Here is a 16,576-nt window from a genome sequence, read left to right on the forward strand (position 1 = left end):
AAAAATTGAGTTTATTGGGGTAACATTAGTTAATAAAATTATATAGGTTTCAGATGTACAATTCTATAATACATCATCTGTATATTGTGTGTTCACTACCCCAAATCAAGTTTCTTTCCATCACTATTTATCCCCCCTATATCCTCTTCTACCCCCTACCCCCTTTCCCTCCAGTAATCACCATAATGTTGTTGTTTTTTTCTTTTGCTTAATCCCCTCACCTTTTTTCACCCAACCCCCATCTCTCTCCCCTCTGGCAACTATCAGTCTGTTCTCTGTATCTATGAGTCTGTTTATATTTTGTTTGTTAGCTTATTTTGTTCATTAGATTCCACATAAAAGTAAAATCATATGGTACTCGTCTTTCTCTGGCTTGGTTATTTCACTTAGCATAATGCTCTCCAGGCCCATCCATGCTATTGCAAAATGGTAAGACTTCCTTCTTTTTTATGGCTCTGTAGTATTTCATTGTGTAAATGTAGCACAGCTTTTTCATCCACTCATCTACTGATGGGCACTTGGGCTGCTTCCAAATCTTGGCTGTTGTAAATAACACTGCAATGAACAAAGTTGTGCATATATTCTTTCAAATCAGTGTTTGGGGTTCCTTTGATATATTCCCAGAAGTGGAATCTCCGGGTCATAAGGCAGTTCCATTTTTAATTTTTTAAATTGTCTTACTCTCATGATATTTTATTTCAACGCTTATGTTCACAGCACTCTTCCACATAAAACAGTGCTTTCTGGATCCTCCCCACTTCATCATGCTTATTTCTCTCACGTATATAGACATTGTTTTTCATTTTGAACCCAACTGCTTCTTTGATTCCATAGCAAATTTCTCTTCTGAGCATGTGGCATAATTACCTCCATGGCAATGGGCTGAAATTAAAACAGGCCATTATGTGAGAGAGACTACAGCCTAAGTGGAGAGACCAGAAATGAGTTCCTTTTAAAACTGCTATCCTTAACAATTGCAGGATGGAGGTTGAAAATTACTGGCATTATAAATTACTTTTTTAATAAAGGTTTTGTCCCTATCTTTTATTTTTTTTCCTTTTTGTTGAATTTATTGGGGTGACACTGGTTAACAAAATTATACAGGTTTCAGGTGCACAATTCCATAACACATCATCTGTACACTGTATTGTGTGTTCACCACCCCAAGTCAGTCTCCTTCTGTCACCACTTATCCCCACTGTACCCTCACCCACTTTTCCCTCCCTTCTCCTTCCCCCCAGTAATCACTGTACTGTTGTCCATGTCCATGAGTTATCTCTCTCTCTCTCTCTCTCTCTCTCTCTCTCTCTCTCTCTCTGCTCAATCACACCTCACAAGGCAGTTCCATTTTTAATTTTTGGAGGTAAATCCATAATGCTTTTCACAGTGGCTGCACCCATCTGCATTCCCACGCTCTTCCTTTCTTGACAATGTATTCATTGATTATACCCTGTGAAGACTATTTTGTGTTTTAAATCATTTTAAGTTATCAGAAGAATTACTCTGTCAAATTTTCCTAGCATTAAGTACCAAGCTGCAGTAGATACTTACCATAAATGAAAATAGCCTGAATTATATTCAAATAACATTTTGTGTAAGCAATCAAGTGGTAAATATGGACTTAAAGAATATTATAAGTCCACTGCATTTAAATGATTATGTGAAAATGTGCATATTGAACATGACAAATGAAATATCAGTAGATGGGCATTTACAAGTGAAAAGGTAGATGTAGAGGCTTTTTAAAAACACAGAAAATTGAGCTATTTCTTTTAACTTTTTTTTGTATAAGTAATAGCTATAAATCTTTAGACTCTTACTGTGCATGTTGATTTAAGCTAATAGGTAGGTACATTTCTTTTGTACATGGAAGTATATGGGTTTCTTTTGTATATAAAAATGCCACGCAAATGGATAATGTGAAAGTATACAGAGTACACACTCTGGAGCTTGATTGCCAGGGCCCAAATTCCAATTTTGCAATTTACCAGCTGTGTGAGTCTGGGCAAATCTTCTGTGCCCTGCTCAATCTTTCTGTGCCCCACTTTGCTCTTATGTAATTGGGGATAATAATAGTACTTACTTGAGAGAAGTAACATGAGAATTCAAGGAGTCAAATTTGTAGATATAGGAAGAGGGGAGGTAGTCATCATTATCAAGTCACCTAATGCTCATCGAACACATTCAAGGTGCCAACACTGTGCACCATTGTTGTATGTAACATACCATTTAATCCTGAAATACCTCTTTAAAGTAGACTTTTTTTTAAAACCTTCATTTGACAGACGAGGAAACAAAGACTTTGCAGTTAAATTACTTGTCCCACTTCTAAAAATGGCCTGCTGGCCCTGGTTGGGTGGCTCAGTTGGTTGGAGTGTTGTCCCATACACTGGAAGGTGGAGGGTCCCATTCCATGTCCAGGTACATACTCAGGTTGTGGGTTTGATCTCTGGTTGGGGCATATATGGGAGGCAGTCGGTCAAGGTTTCTCTCTCATATCAAGGTTTCTCTCACTCTTTTTTCTCTCTCTCTCCCCCTCTCTCTAAAATCAATAAAACATATCCTTGGGTGAGTATATATATACTGCTGGAATCTGATCCACTGTCCTCCTCTAATAGGTCTCTGAGGAATCTAAGAAAATAATTCACTTCAACAGCTGAAATGTAAAGTTTTTTTTTTGTTTATTTTTTTAAATAATCCATGTTATCATAAAAATGACTTCTGGCAAAAGACATTATTTTTTATTTTAAAAAATCTTTATTGTTGAAAGTATTACATATGTCCCCCATTTTTCCCCATTGGCTCCCTCTAGCTGGTGAAAGACATTTTTAGAAATCCTGTTAAGATGGTAAGAGAAGATATTTATTTGTGCTCAAGTGTTTTCTTCCTTTGTCACCTCCCTTGATTTATGAAACCCTTTATGTGACAAAAATATACATGTAAAAAGATTTAATTACAAAGTGCCCTTTCAGTTGTAGTGAGCACAAACACAGTTTTCTGAGTCCAATAAAATGGGATAAAAGGGCTTATTGTGAAGCAATTACCACCAAAGTGACCTTTAATGATGCCACTGTACAATGAAATATGAATAATTACTCCTGAATTGAAGATAACAGAGAAACAGGGAAAGATAAATATAAAATTTAATCTCTTAGATAAGTATTGTACTAAATATATCTTTAACATTGGTTTCACATTTTTTATATTTTCATGAAAGAATACATCTCTAATTGGAACTAAATTTCACATGACAAGCACTTTGTAAGTTATGTGCATAGCATCAAGGATTTATGCTTTATTCATTATGTACACATCTCACCATACGTGAGGGCCTACTATGTGCAGGGCCCTGTGCTGTATGGGCAAAGGAGAGCATGGTGAAGGGGACAGACCACTTTGGTTCTTGTCAATACAGAACATAGAGTACAGTGAGGAAAAACATTAAATGAGTAAATAATACCTGCTCAGTGTAAATCATCAGCTTTTCAGTTCATAACATCTTCACGTTTCTCCCTAGGATGTGTAAATATTTAACTTCATTAACCTAGGAAGTCTACTTGAATTAGTTTTTCAAAATTCAGGAATACCTATCTTAAAGGTAAATATAAGTCTTTCTCTGAAAACAAAAAAAAAACAACCTGTTACACCACCAAGATGTAAGTTTACACCATCAAGATCTGAGGCTGTGCCAGGGCACCCAGTTCCATAGCGACACTGGCTTATTTTGTTCTCTAGTACCATTCTCTGATAGACATTGTATGCATTTGCAATTCCTCAGCAGCATTCCATTTCTTTTGAAGGACTTGGATTTTTTTATATTTTATATTCAGACGGTATCGCCCTTCTCATCAGTTTTGTCCTCCCTGAAGGCACTATTATGCTGTGCTGGGTGTTTTCCACCCGGCCAGCGCACTCTCTTCCCTGGTGTTTGCGCCCAGAGCATCCATCTCCAGCATGCTTTCTACTTAATCAGGAGGGGGAGCAGCATTAGAATTAGTTGAGTGGTGAGAGCAGGTGGAGAAGGAGAATGGAGGCAGCAGTGCAAAGTTTTGGGGAGAGTAGATCGAGTGTTTGCCAGCCGTTTCCCCAGTGACGACAGCGGAGGCCATGGAGCTGTGAGGATAGCTGAGTCCCATTTCCTGGACGTGAAGCAGATGCGGAAATGTCATGAAGCTTTTGCTTTCTTTACATTATTTATCAGATTACTTATGGTGCCTGCACGTGCTAGTTGTAACAAGCTCCCTGCATTCCTCTTCCTCCAAGCTGGAAGTATCACGGAGGGCCACATTTCTCCAAGATATTTGACCAGGGAGCACTCTGGAAGTAATAACGAATCAAGAGAACATCAATAGCAGCTGCTGAGCTATAATGCACTCTTGCAGAGAGGTTGAGTGCCAAGAAATATCAACTCTATATTGAAATGTGAAATGAAAAGCACATTTACCAATTGTAATTATATGAATGCCTTGCAAAATGAAGGATTCTTGTTTTAAAAATATTTTAAATTTAAATTTACTTACTTTTCAATTTTAGTTGACATTCAATATTGTTTTATATAAGTTTCAGGTGTATAGCATAGTGGTTAGACATTTATAGAATTTACAAAGTGACCCCCCCATAAGCTTAATGTCCATCTGACACCATGCTTAGTTATTACAATATTATTGACTATATTCCCTATACTGTACTTTATATCCCTGTGAGTATTTTGCTTGGTAGGTGTTGATGAGTCAATACTTAGTTCAAACATCTTGAGCTCAAGTAATTTTCAGGCACTTGGTTACATGCCATGCCACTTCCTGAAGGCAGACTGGCACATAACAAAAAGAACCATTGAATACACGTGTCTAGTAATTGGCCTACCCATGCATACATGTCCAGTATTTTCACATCACATATACTTATAAATATAAAATATATGTATCTAAATAATATTTATAAATATATTCTCAGCACTAATTTTTTCAAGAAATTTTGATTAGTCTCTCACAAAACACCCACGTTTAATGCAACACACCTTGAACTATGTTAATATAAAGAAATAGGCAATTATGTTTATGCTGTTTTCTTTAAGACATCAGCTTACCTTATAGTTGAATGGAAATTACATTTTTGGATGTAATTTTGGAAAATGACTTGGTTGAAGGTGGTTTGAATTCTAAGCACGGCTCTGTCAGAGGTCAGCAGTGATATGCTAAGGCTCATGTCAATAAACTTACCTGCCTTCCCCACTGTCCTTCCTGGTGTGAATTTCCCTAAAGTGTTCCCTGCTCAGAGAGGCAGTCCCAGGCTGTGCTTTACCACAAGACGGCTTCATGAGTGGACTTGACATAGTCCCCTGACCTGACAGTGGACCTTAATGGTCTGGTCTACCCTTTTTGTAGGGTCTCACATAGAAGAGAAGAGATGTTCATCAACCCATCAGCTCCCAATTTTGATAAAGCAAATTGGAATTACAGAAAGGTTTTTAGAAAACAGCCATCACACACAATGCAGCCAAATTTGTTATGCAATTTACTTGGGGTGAATTTTTACTGGCTTCCTTTTAGGAATATCATTTTTAATTCAATTTTTAAAACATAAGTTATATAGCTCCTATTTTTCTATTGCCTTTTGAATTATTTTTGTACTTTTTCTCAGCACCCACATGCTTGTCCGAGATTTTTTGTACATTGAGATTATTTTAAGGAAGGCAACTTGCACATTCAATATAATTATTGCATCAAAAAGCAACTGTAAAACTGGAAAGCCTTTCAGTTGTCTACCTCTTCTGTTAAAAAATGAGATCCGGTATTCTGTAACTGTGTACTGTTTTTGTTGTTGTTGTTGTTGTTGTTGTTTGTAGTTTTCTGATGTATTAGCTCAGACTGCCTGAAATAATACGACAGACTAGGTGGCTTAAGCAACACAAACTTATTTTCTCATAGTCTTGGTGTCTAGAAGTCTCAGATTAAGGAGTCATCAGAGTCAATTTCTGGTGAGGGCTTTCTTCATGGCTTGAAGATGTCTGCCTTCTCACTTTGTCTTCATATGGTGGAGAGAAGAAAAGGGTGGGGAGAGAAAAGGAGGGAGGAAGAGAGAGAGAGGGAGAAGGAGAGAGAGAGAGAGAGAGAGAGAGAGAGAGAGAGAGAGAGAGAGAGAGAGATCTTTCTCTTCTGATAAGGCTACAGTCTCAAAGGTCCAGGGGCCCCACCCTTATGACCTCATTTAACCTTGATTACATTCTAAAGACCCTACCTCCAGATACAGTCACATTGGGTGGAGGATTAGGGCTTCCACATACACATGTGTGGGAGGAGGACACAATTCAGTCCATGGCATCTACTAAATCCTTTGGATGCAAAAAACATTTCAAGAAGTTCTTTCTTAGGCCGATTTGTTTTTTTAAAGCAGTAATTGCCATTTAAAAGAAATGGAAAATAAACCACCCACCTCCTAGTGACCCTTAAAAGACTTCTGCCATTATGTAATTCCCTTGCGGCCGGTGGGGGGTGGGGTGGGGGAGGAAAAATGATAAAAGAAATCAGGCATGGATTTAAAAGAAAAGCTTCTTATTAGCTTCTTTTCCTTCTTCTTCTTATTCTTTTTTTTAAAGAAAAACCAGAATGATTGACTCACAGTTAGCCTGCTCTAATGCCATATTATTGAGTTTTCAACTGCCAAGTCATGTTTCAGCTGCCAATCTAAGTTTCAAACTTTTAGAGAAAGAAACTGTTCCATTTTGAGCCATTTTTTGCTTACTTAATAAACATGTAAAGAATGGACCTTACAGAATTCTGGGGAAGAGGGTATCTGAGTTTGAGGGCCCAGGCCCCTTTGGCTCAACTTCCTACCATGTTGTCCATTCAAATACCTGAATGGGAGGAAATAACCTCATAACAGCACCAAAAACTTGTATTTAAAATGGAGCAGATGTGGGGTTCAGATAGATTTTATGGACAACAATGTGAAAAACAGAGGATTAAGGGGCAGCATCAGCCCATTTCCTGAAGTTCCAGATCCAAATACAATAAAAATAATTTAGTTTTTTTTCTAATAACAAGAAGGATACATTTCTCCACAATAAAAAAAGGAAGCAGATGATGTGTTGTAGAATTGTGTTACAGAATTGAAACCTGTATAATTTTGTTAACCAGTGTCACCCCAATAAATTCAATAAAAAGGAAAAAATAGGAAGGAGAGTTTTGTGTAACACAATGATACAGCAGTTTGATGTTGTGGCAGATGGCCTGAGGAGGACTGATTTTGAACTATATGAATACTGTGCTTGTTGTATCCTCCACTGTCACGTCTCAGAGTGCCTCGCTTGGGCATTGGGGCCACATGGGAAATGCTGTGGTCGGTGAACACTTTCTTCCTCTTTTTTTTGTATGTTTTAATCCTCACCCGAGGATATTTTTTCATTGCTGTTTCAGAGAGAGTGGAAGGAAGGGAGGGAAGGGGACAAGGGAGAGACATCGATGTGAAAGAGAGACATCGATTGGTTGCCTCCTGCATGCACCTCAACTGAGCCAGGAGCAAACCTGCAAGCCAGGTAGGTGCCCTTGACCAGGACTCTTTGGTATGTGGGCTGATGCTCTCACCACTGAGAACACAACCAGGGCTGAACACTTTCTTCTGAAGCAGGTGTATGTTCCAGTCTCTGCTTGCATCTCTGACTTATTGGCAGGATACGAGGGAAACATCCATTTCCCTTGACCTCACTCCTGGGAAATCTAGACCTCGAGCCAGCCCCAAGCTGCCACCTTTCAGTTTTAAGCCCAAACCTCTGACTTGGTCCCTCTTAGCTTTTGTGAGATCCCAGAAGCACCAAGAGAAACAAGGATTTCCAAAATGGTGCAGTCACATAAATTATTCCAAGTAATCCCAAAGGAGAGAAAACAGGTTTACTTGCGTATGGCTACACCCTTCCACTCTGTCTCATTAAAGGGGGTGCATCCTTGCTACCCTGGTGGGGGAGGGAAGCCTTCAAAGAAAAGAGCCTGAGAGTCTTAGTGCTGGTGAATTCACTCATGCAGACCTGTAGTCTCATCTACTAGTGATGGTGGGGCAGGGCCGGGGCCCCAGCAGTCCTATCTCAACTGGATGAGCTGCTAGGTGATCAAGAAGTGAGTGTTGATCTTCCCAAGAACCATCTAGCATTGCCCCGACTGAACCCATGGTGACTGTGGATGATGGTTTAAACATTTGAAGGGTCAATAAGAGTGAAGACATGTGGCACATGGTATAGGCCTTCTGAGGTGCTCTGTGGGATGCACCTTCACTCCCTAACATTAGAGCCTCAATTTTCTCTTTCTCTACTCTGCCTCAGGAGTACCAATTCATTCCCATTTCTTGGAATACTCATCTACATGAGAAAAGTATTCTGGTTATCATCTTTCTTATTCCTTGAAAACTCTGTCATCTTTGGCTAGGAAAGGAGGCTATGGAAGGCTTTTTTTTTTTCCCCACCAGGACTCAGCTGGCTCTCAAAGCAGGGGGCTTGTGCATCGAGACTGGGGAGAAGATCCCAAAGGCACTGATTCCATTTAGATCCCTTTCCCAGTGATAGTGTTAGAAACATTCCCCTGGAGTAGGGCAAATATGACTTACCAATTATACTTCATCAAAATTAAAACTTCTGTGCATAAAAGGACATTATTACAAAAATTAAAAAAACCCCACAGAAATGGAGAAAATATTTTCAAATAATATATCTGATAAGGCTCTGCTATTCAGACTATATGAAGAACTACAAGTCAACAACAAAAAGAAAACCTAATTCAAAAATGGCCAAGCTCTTGAATAAACATTTCTCTAGAGAACATGTACGAATGACCAACAGCACGTGAAAAGACACTCAACATCATTAGTTATTAGGGAAATGCACATTAAAACCCAATAAGACACCTTTTCACACCACTAGGATAGTTATAACCGAAAAAGGGAAAATAAGGGTTAGGGAGGATGTGAAGAAATTGGAACTCTTGTATCTTAGTGGTGGGAATGTAAATGGTTCAGGCAGTGTGGAAAACAGTTTGGTGGTTCTTCAAAATGCTAAATAGAATTACCATAAAACCCAGCAATTCCACTTCTAGGTATATACCTCAAAGAATTCAAAACAGATGTTCAACCAAAAATTTGTACATGAATGTTTATTGCAGCACTAATTTACAAAAGCTACAAGGTGGAAACAACCCAACTGTACACCAAACAGTGAGTGGATGAACAAAATGTGGTATATACCTGCAATGGAATATTTTTTTAGCCATAAAAGGAATGAAATACTGATACATGTTACGGCATGGATGAACTTTGAAAATATTATGCTAAATGAAAGAACCCAGACACTAAAGGCCACATACCGTATAAATATGTTTATATGAGATATCCATAAAAGGTAAATCCATGATACAAAAAGCAGATTAGTAGTTGACCAGGGGTTGGGAGGAGGGGGGTATGTGTGCTGACTGCTAATGGATGTAGTAAGAATTTCTTTTCTTTTCTTTTCTTTTCTTTTCTTTTCTTTTCTTTTCTTTTCTTTTCTTTTCTTTTTCTTTCCTTTTTTCTTTTCTTTTCTTTTCTTTTCTTTTCTTTTCTTTTCTTTTCTTTTCTTTTCTTTTCTTTTCTTTTCTTCTTAAAATATGTTCTTATTGATTTTTAGAGACAGAGGAAGGAAGAAGGAGAGAGAGAGAAACATTCATGAGAGGAACATCATCAAGTGGCTGCCTCATGCATGGCCCCTACTGGGGATCAAGCTTGCAATCGAGGTACATGCCCTTGATCAGAATCAAACCTGGGACCCTTCAGTCCGCAGGCTGACTATCTACTGAGCTAAACTGGCTAGGGCTATAAGAGTTTCTTTCAAAGGTGAAGAAAAATGTTCTGGAATTAGTGGTGATGGTACAACATTGTGAATATACTACAAAGCTGAATTGTGTACTTTAAAATGGTATATGAAATATTGCGAGTAGGCAAATACATAGAGATGGAAAGCAGATTTGTGGTTGTCAGGAGCTGAGGGGGAAGAAGAAATGGGGAACAATTGTTTCATGAATTTCCTTTTTGGGGGAAAAATATCCTGGAAATAGATAGTGGTGATAGTTGCACAAGATTCTGACTGTACTGAATGGCACACAATTTGACCCTTTATGATGGTTAAAATAGTGAGTTTTTTTTTGTTATGTGAATAAAAAGAAAAGAAAAAAAAAGAAAAAAAAAAGGAAGAACTGTCCTAAAAATAAAGTGTATTAAAATTTTTTAATGGCCATGTTAAAAGTCTAAAATTTGAGTTTCAGCTTTAAAAATATCTCTGATTTCATTTTTGTGCAAAATCTGTGCATAAATCTCATTCATTCAAGTTCTGCTTATTTGATTTATTGGTAGTTCAGATGCTAAGCAAATAAAAACAGATTTGGGACCCATTGACCTGTATATGAAGAATTTATTAAATCTTCATTAATTGAACACAGGAGATTCAGATCTGATGTTCCACTTTGTAAAAATTGCCCCTTGCTGAACTACAATCAGGACTTGCACTGCATTTTCTTGTGAATTTCATGAGGAAAAAATATTTCAGAAGCTATGTGGTAGGAGGGAAATTTGTGTTTGTTTTAGGAGAATTTTCCTAGGTCTATGGAAGGAACCTGAAAGTTTGCCAAACCATTCGCAGGTTCAGGGCTGGGAAGAATGAGGCTATTTCCCATGTTTGAGTTATCATGATTACCATGTTGCCTTGAAAATAATTTTTAAAGTATTTTACTTCATTTAACCTTTGATTAATCAAAGGTTAAAAGGGCACATTGTAAAAATACAAATGTTACCGGAAGGTGTCTTACAAAAGGTATTCTCTGGCCTCACACTAGCTCTTGGTCATTCAATTCTTGTCATCACATCTTGGGTAACCCTCTGTAGATATCAGCGTACAGTTGAGCAAATACGTACGTGTCTCTTCCACAAATGGCATCTATTATATAACACTCTTCTGATATTTTCATAGGTTGGTGCACATCTGATTTTATAGGTCTGCTTCACAAGAAAAGTGGGGGGGGGGGGGAGGAGGAGCAGCATAGTACAAAAAAAGAAGGGTCAAAGGTAACTTTTGACCCTGATTTGTCAAGGATTATCATTGTGCTATGCCTGTAGTATTATCTGACATTTGGGGGACATTTTGTTCTTGAATTAAACATTTGAGTTTTGAATAATTTAGTATAAAATTATGACAGCTGTTTCTTCCAACTCATATTGAGATATTCTTTGCATAATGATTCTGTGATTCTGGTTTGAGATTCTGGCTCTATCTTTACAAAGTTGCTAGTAAAATAACCACTCAGTTCACAGATTCTTTTGTTTCTATGGTGTCAGCAAACCAATTCTCTCTCTTATTTGAAATGATGAGCTTTTTGGCATTGTGTAGCCCTAGTTTTGTTATATACATTTGAAGAAACTGAAATGAGATAGCAACAGAGAAAGAGAGAGAGAGAAAGAAGGAAATAAGGAAAATAAAATAAAAAGAAAGACAGAAAGAAAAGAAAAAAGCTTTTATAGCCAAACCATCTAAGTCTTCTTCACTGGCTAGAGTACTTCTATAAAGAAGTTCTTATGGATAAGTACTAAAATACTGTGAGTACTATAAGCATTTATATATAGAAAGAAGTATCTTCTATCAATCCTCTAGTATAACTTTCAAGTCTACAGAGTGGAGTTTTCTAGGATTTAAGATTTGATTTCAAATGTGTAATGACCTGTTTTGAAATACATTCTGATGGTAGTAATTGTTTTCTGATTAATAAAATTTAGATTCATGGCTGTTTCAGATTTGTCACTTAAAGTTTTGAGCTTTAAATATCTTCTTTGTTTTTGCAGGAGAAAGGAAAGGGGGGATTTAATGTAACAATATGTACCTAGGAAAATAGATTTACTCCTTTTACTCATATTTATTGTATGAGAAAGATTTCCCATGAAAAATAAAAGAAATTTTGATTTAACCTCCCTATTTCAAACAACCTTTTAACTTTTGGATTTAGGGAAAATTTTCTCAGAGTTCAAATGCTGAGGATGAAAAGCACTACCGAGCACATAGAAATTTGATTTTAAAGAAATATAAAAAGTAATTTGTGCTACTGAATTCATAGTTTTTCCCTTCCCAGTAAATAGCTGTCTTTAGAGATTTGTTTGTTGCTTACAAAGCCAAAACAGCCATATGTTTTTAACCTCATTACTGGACACAAGGAAACCTGATTACCAGAACCTTCATGGGCGAGGGCAGGTCAGCAACGCCACCCACAGCTGGCTGGATATAATTGGAACTCTCTGATCTGTGCTGGAAGGATCCTGCCACACAGGATTAGGTTTGGCTGCTACAGAAAAAGATGAATAAATAGAAAAGATCCTAATGAACTTCAATGCAATGGCAATTTTTTTCAAGCCTTTTTTGTTTGGAACTTTAAGAAAGAATAAGAAAAACTGTTTTTTAACATTGTTCTGAGGGTGCTGTTTGTAATTAATCAGGTGTAATATAAGAAAAACAGGAAGCATTTTGGCATAAAGCAATAGGTTGCCCATGACTCATAAGAAAAAATAAAAATTGAAACTAAAAAAAAAAAAAGATATGCTTTTTATCTTGACTTTGTTTTTTCTTTGACTTGGGAAGATAGTCATTAAATGGTATCTGAAAATAATATATTCACTTGCCTAACAGCATACAAGGCACACTCACACTCTGGTTAAACAGAATGTGTGTGTGTGTGTGTGTGTGTGCGCGCACACACACACACACACACACACACACACTTGAACCTTGAGCTTGCTGAGGAAAAGTGCAGAGGAATCATGATTCACAGCACTGGTCACTCACTGCAGTGGATGGGACATGATCACGCCTATGTGTTTCTCCATATTGCCAAAAATCAATAAGGTTTTAAAGAAAATTCACTAAATTCACTGAGCCTAATTGAGGTATTAGTGTGACAATTCCATTTATTTTGAAATTCTGCCTTTAAAAAAATGGTTGCTACTGCTGACATTCTTCCCCAGTTTCATAAATTACTCAAGGTTTAAAAATTGCTCATGAGCATTGTCTTGGGATTAGGAAATAATGAAAATCTATAGCTAGTGCTGCTTTTGCTTTGAGTCCACAAACCCCACTTGTATCAGGGCATCTCCTTTTTTTTCTTTTCTATGCGATGTTGGGTAATCAAACCTTCAATCGTTGGAACCTAACATCAACTATTTAGCAGAGCCAGCTCTACTGAACATCCTGGTAAAACTCGTGGCCCAAATTCCAGGCCCATGTCATTCTCCAACTGTGTTTTCTTCCTAATTTACTACATTTTCTTTTTCCTGCTAAATACAAATAATCCTGACAGTTGAGGAAGGGCTTGCTGCTGGGGAGGTTTCACTGGAGATGCCAGGCTTGTGGGATTGGCCAGGTCTTTACCATGAGGCCTGAGGGAGGGAGGAGCTGGGCCTGGCTTTAATGAGTGCTGTCATATTATCTCTCCAGACCAGCAGTTTACCACCTGAGACTGAATAGATGCCAACAGGTGTGTGGTTGAAGACAGAGATCATTTTTGACATGGCATCTGCCAGTTACAAAGCTGCCAGTTACAAATCTGGCCACTAGATACACTGAGACCTCATACAAACTTGTGGGAACTTGAGGAGAGGAAATCTAATTTAGAACAACATATATCTATATATATAAAAGGCTAATATGCAAAGTGTCCCCTCAGGAGTTTGACTGGGAGACCAGGAGTTCGATTGCTTGCTATGACATGTGCTGACTACCAGGGGGTGGCGCAGAACATGGTGGGTGACCAGCGGCAGTGGTGAGGGGCTGAGGGAGTTAGGGAAGGAGGAGGCGAGGAGGCGGGGAGATGAGGAACCTGATTGGCTCTGATCATGGGCCAGGCCTAGGGACCCTACCTGTGCACGAATTTCATGCACCAGGCCTCTAGTTTTTAAAGAATGGTGTCTGGCTATATTTTTCTCTTCCTTCCTTCCTTCCTTCCTTCCTTCCTTCCTTCCTTCCTTCCTTCCTTCCTTCTTTCCTTCCTTCTTTTTTCTTTTTTATTCTTCACCCAAGGGCATGCGTTTATTGATTTCAGAGAGAGAGGAAGGGAGAGGGAGATAGAAAGATAGAGACACTGATTTGAGAGTGAAATGTTGATTTGGTTGCCTCCAATGCACGCACCCCATCCAGGTATGAAACCAGCAACCTGGGTATGTACCTAGGCCAGGAATTAAACCTGTGACCTGTTGGTATATGGGGACAAAAAAATCCAACCGAGCCACATTGGCCAGGGCTGACCATTTATTAAAAAATATTTCAGTAACAAGATATTTTCTCCTATTTAGTACAAGTTACAAAACACTAAAAACTTGACTTTAATAATTGAAGGAAAAAATTTCAAAGTAATGACTGTCACTGGCAATATTAATCGATTTCTGTTTTGGAACAGAAAAGAATGGCTCTGGGATTATTTAATTATAGATAACAAGTGATCATTTTCTATATTATTTTTGTCTGTTCTCAAGGTTTCGCCTTTAATATGAGGAAGTTTAGATTTTATGAGTGTTGTTGATGAAACAGACTAAGTTAAAGTAGAAATTTTACCTTTGACTTGAAGCTATTTTGTGATTTTCTAAAAGTTTGGTTTTAATTGAGATGTTCAGCAAGAAAAGGCAAACTTGCCCTGGCAGGTGTGGCTCAGTTGGTTGGGCAATCTGAAAGGTTGCAGGTTCAATCCCTAGTAAGAGAGGCAACTGATCCATTTTCTCTCACATTGATGTTTCTCTCTAAAATAAATAAAAACATATCCTTGGGTAAGGATTTAGAAAAAGAAAAGAAAAGGAAAGGAAAACTTATTTATCTGATGCATGACATTCATCACTAAACATTTATTTTTGTAATAAAATGATCAAATTAGGTTCAATTTATCAATTTTATTTTATTTACCAAAAGCTCAGTGTTAATGATAAATCTGATGTTTGAATCATAATCTCAAAACCATCAAAACATTCATGCTTTCTTTTAAAGCTCATTGTTTTATTTTGGTATACTTTGTTTTTTTTTTTTAAATTTCTTTATTGATTAAGGTATCACATATTTGTCCTCATCCCCCCATTCCCATCCCACACCCCTCCCCACACATGCCCCCACCCCCCTGTTGTCCTTTACCGCTGGTCAGGCTCATATGCCTGCACGCAAGTCCTTTGGTTGATTTCCCCCTTTCCCCCCACCCTTCCCTACCCTCCCCCTGAGGCCCGACAGTCTGATCCATGCCTCCTTGTCTCTGGGTCTGTTCTTGTTCATCAGTCTATGTTGTTCATTATTTCCCCTAGATGAGTGAGATCATGTGCTATTAGAAACACACTTATAAGAACCGAAAATGAGACAAGCAATAATGGTTATGGTGACAGGCAAATGAATCAGTGTGTAGTGAGTTTCTTTCTGGGCCAACAGTTCTTTTGAGACCCAATTTCAATGTCCAACAGTTCCTTATGTGTACATGTCAGCACTGACATTTCAGTTCTGGATGGTGGACAAATGGTGGTAATGCAGGTCCGACTCTGTCTGGTTTGGTCCTGGGCAATCTGCAGTGATGCACAGCTGCTAACTGCTAGTATGGGAAGGCCACATCTGCGTCTTCCGTCTCTGGACTGCTTCTCTTCTGTCTTCATGGCTGGAGTAGTCCTGTCAATTCCTCCCTTGCTGGAATCCACATGGTCTCGGAGTTGTTTTCTGAAAATATACAAACATATTCTCGACCAAAGGTTAATAAAGGAATATTTTCTATAAATTTGACTGGGGATCCTTTTTCAATTTTGCCCAAATGATTTTCCTCTGGCTTGTTTTGTCACCTTGTGTGTTTTTCATGGGTGTCTTGCTTTTAGCCTTACAATTAATTTTCTAAAGTATTAATTTTCTAGATGTAATTTACTTATAGGATATTTTTCCTTACATGATATTCCTCTACTATCCCCTCCTTTTTTCATTTAAATGTTAGGAGGCTTTTGAAAATTTTATAATGTATTCTTGATGGCTTTTAAATTTTAATTTTTTGCACTATAATATTACTGTTTTAGGTTCATTATATGGTGCACACTTTTATCATGAGATGAAGTACCAATAAAAATTTTAGTTGACTCTTTAGGAACACCTTTTTGTCTGGTACAATTAATTTTTCTAGAATATTCACTTGTTTCAACTAGCCAATTTAAATTTGCCTGAAAACTTGACTACTATTTTACTGTCAAATTTATTACTCTAACAATAATCTTGTTTTACCCTGTAAATATTGGTGGAAGGGATTATTTGCCTTCTTGAGTAGGTCCTGAGCATTCCTGGTGGTAGGCTGGATTTAGATATCGTAAACCCCCTTCCCCACACCATGGGTACAAGGCAACTCAAACAATTCTTGTTGGAGTGAGAGGGCAGCTGCTGTCGGCCAAGTCTCTGTCGGTCACCTGGGTCCTGATCTGAGCTGGGCCTGGGAAGCACAAAGCAGCCATGGGGGCAGGAGACCTCCCTCAGAAGGGGCTAGGATTCAGGCCCCTGCAATGTTGGGGGGGTGAGGGTCTGTGCCCCACCTCT

This window comes from Cnephaeus nilssonii (genome assembly GCF_951640355.1).
Source record: "Cnephaeus nilssonii genome assembly, chromosome: 11".
In the NCBI taxonomy this organism is placed as follows: Eukaryota; Metazoa; Chordata; class Mammalia; order Chiroptera; family Vespertilionidae; genus Cnephaeus; species Cnephaeus nilssonii.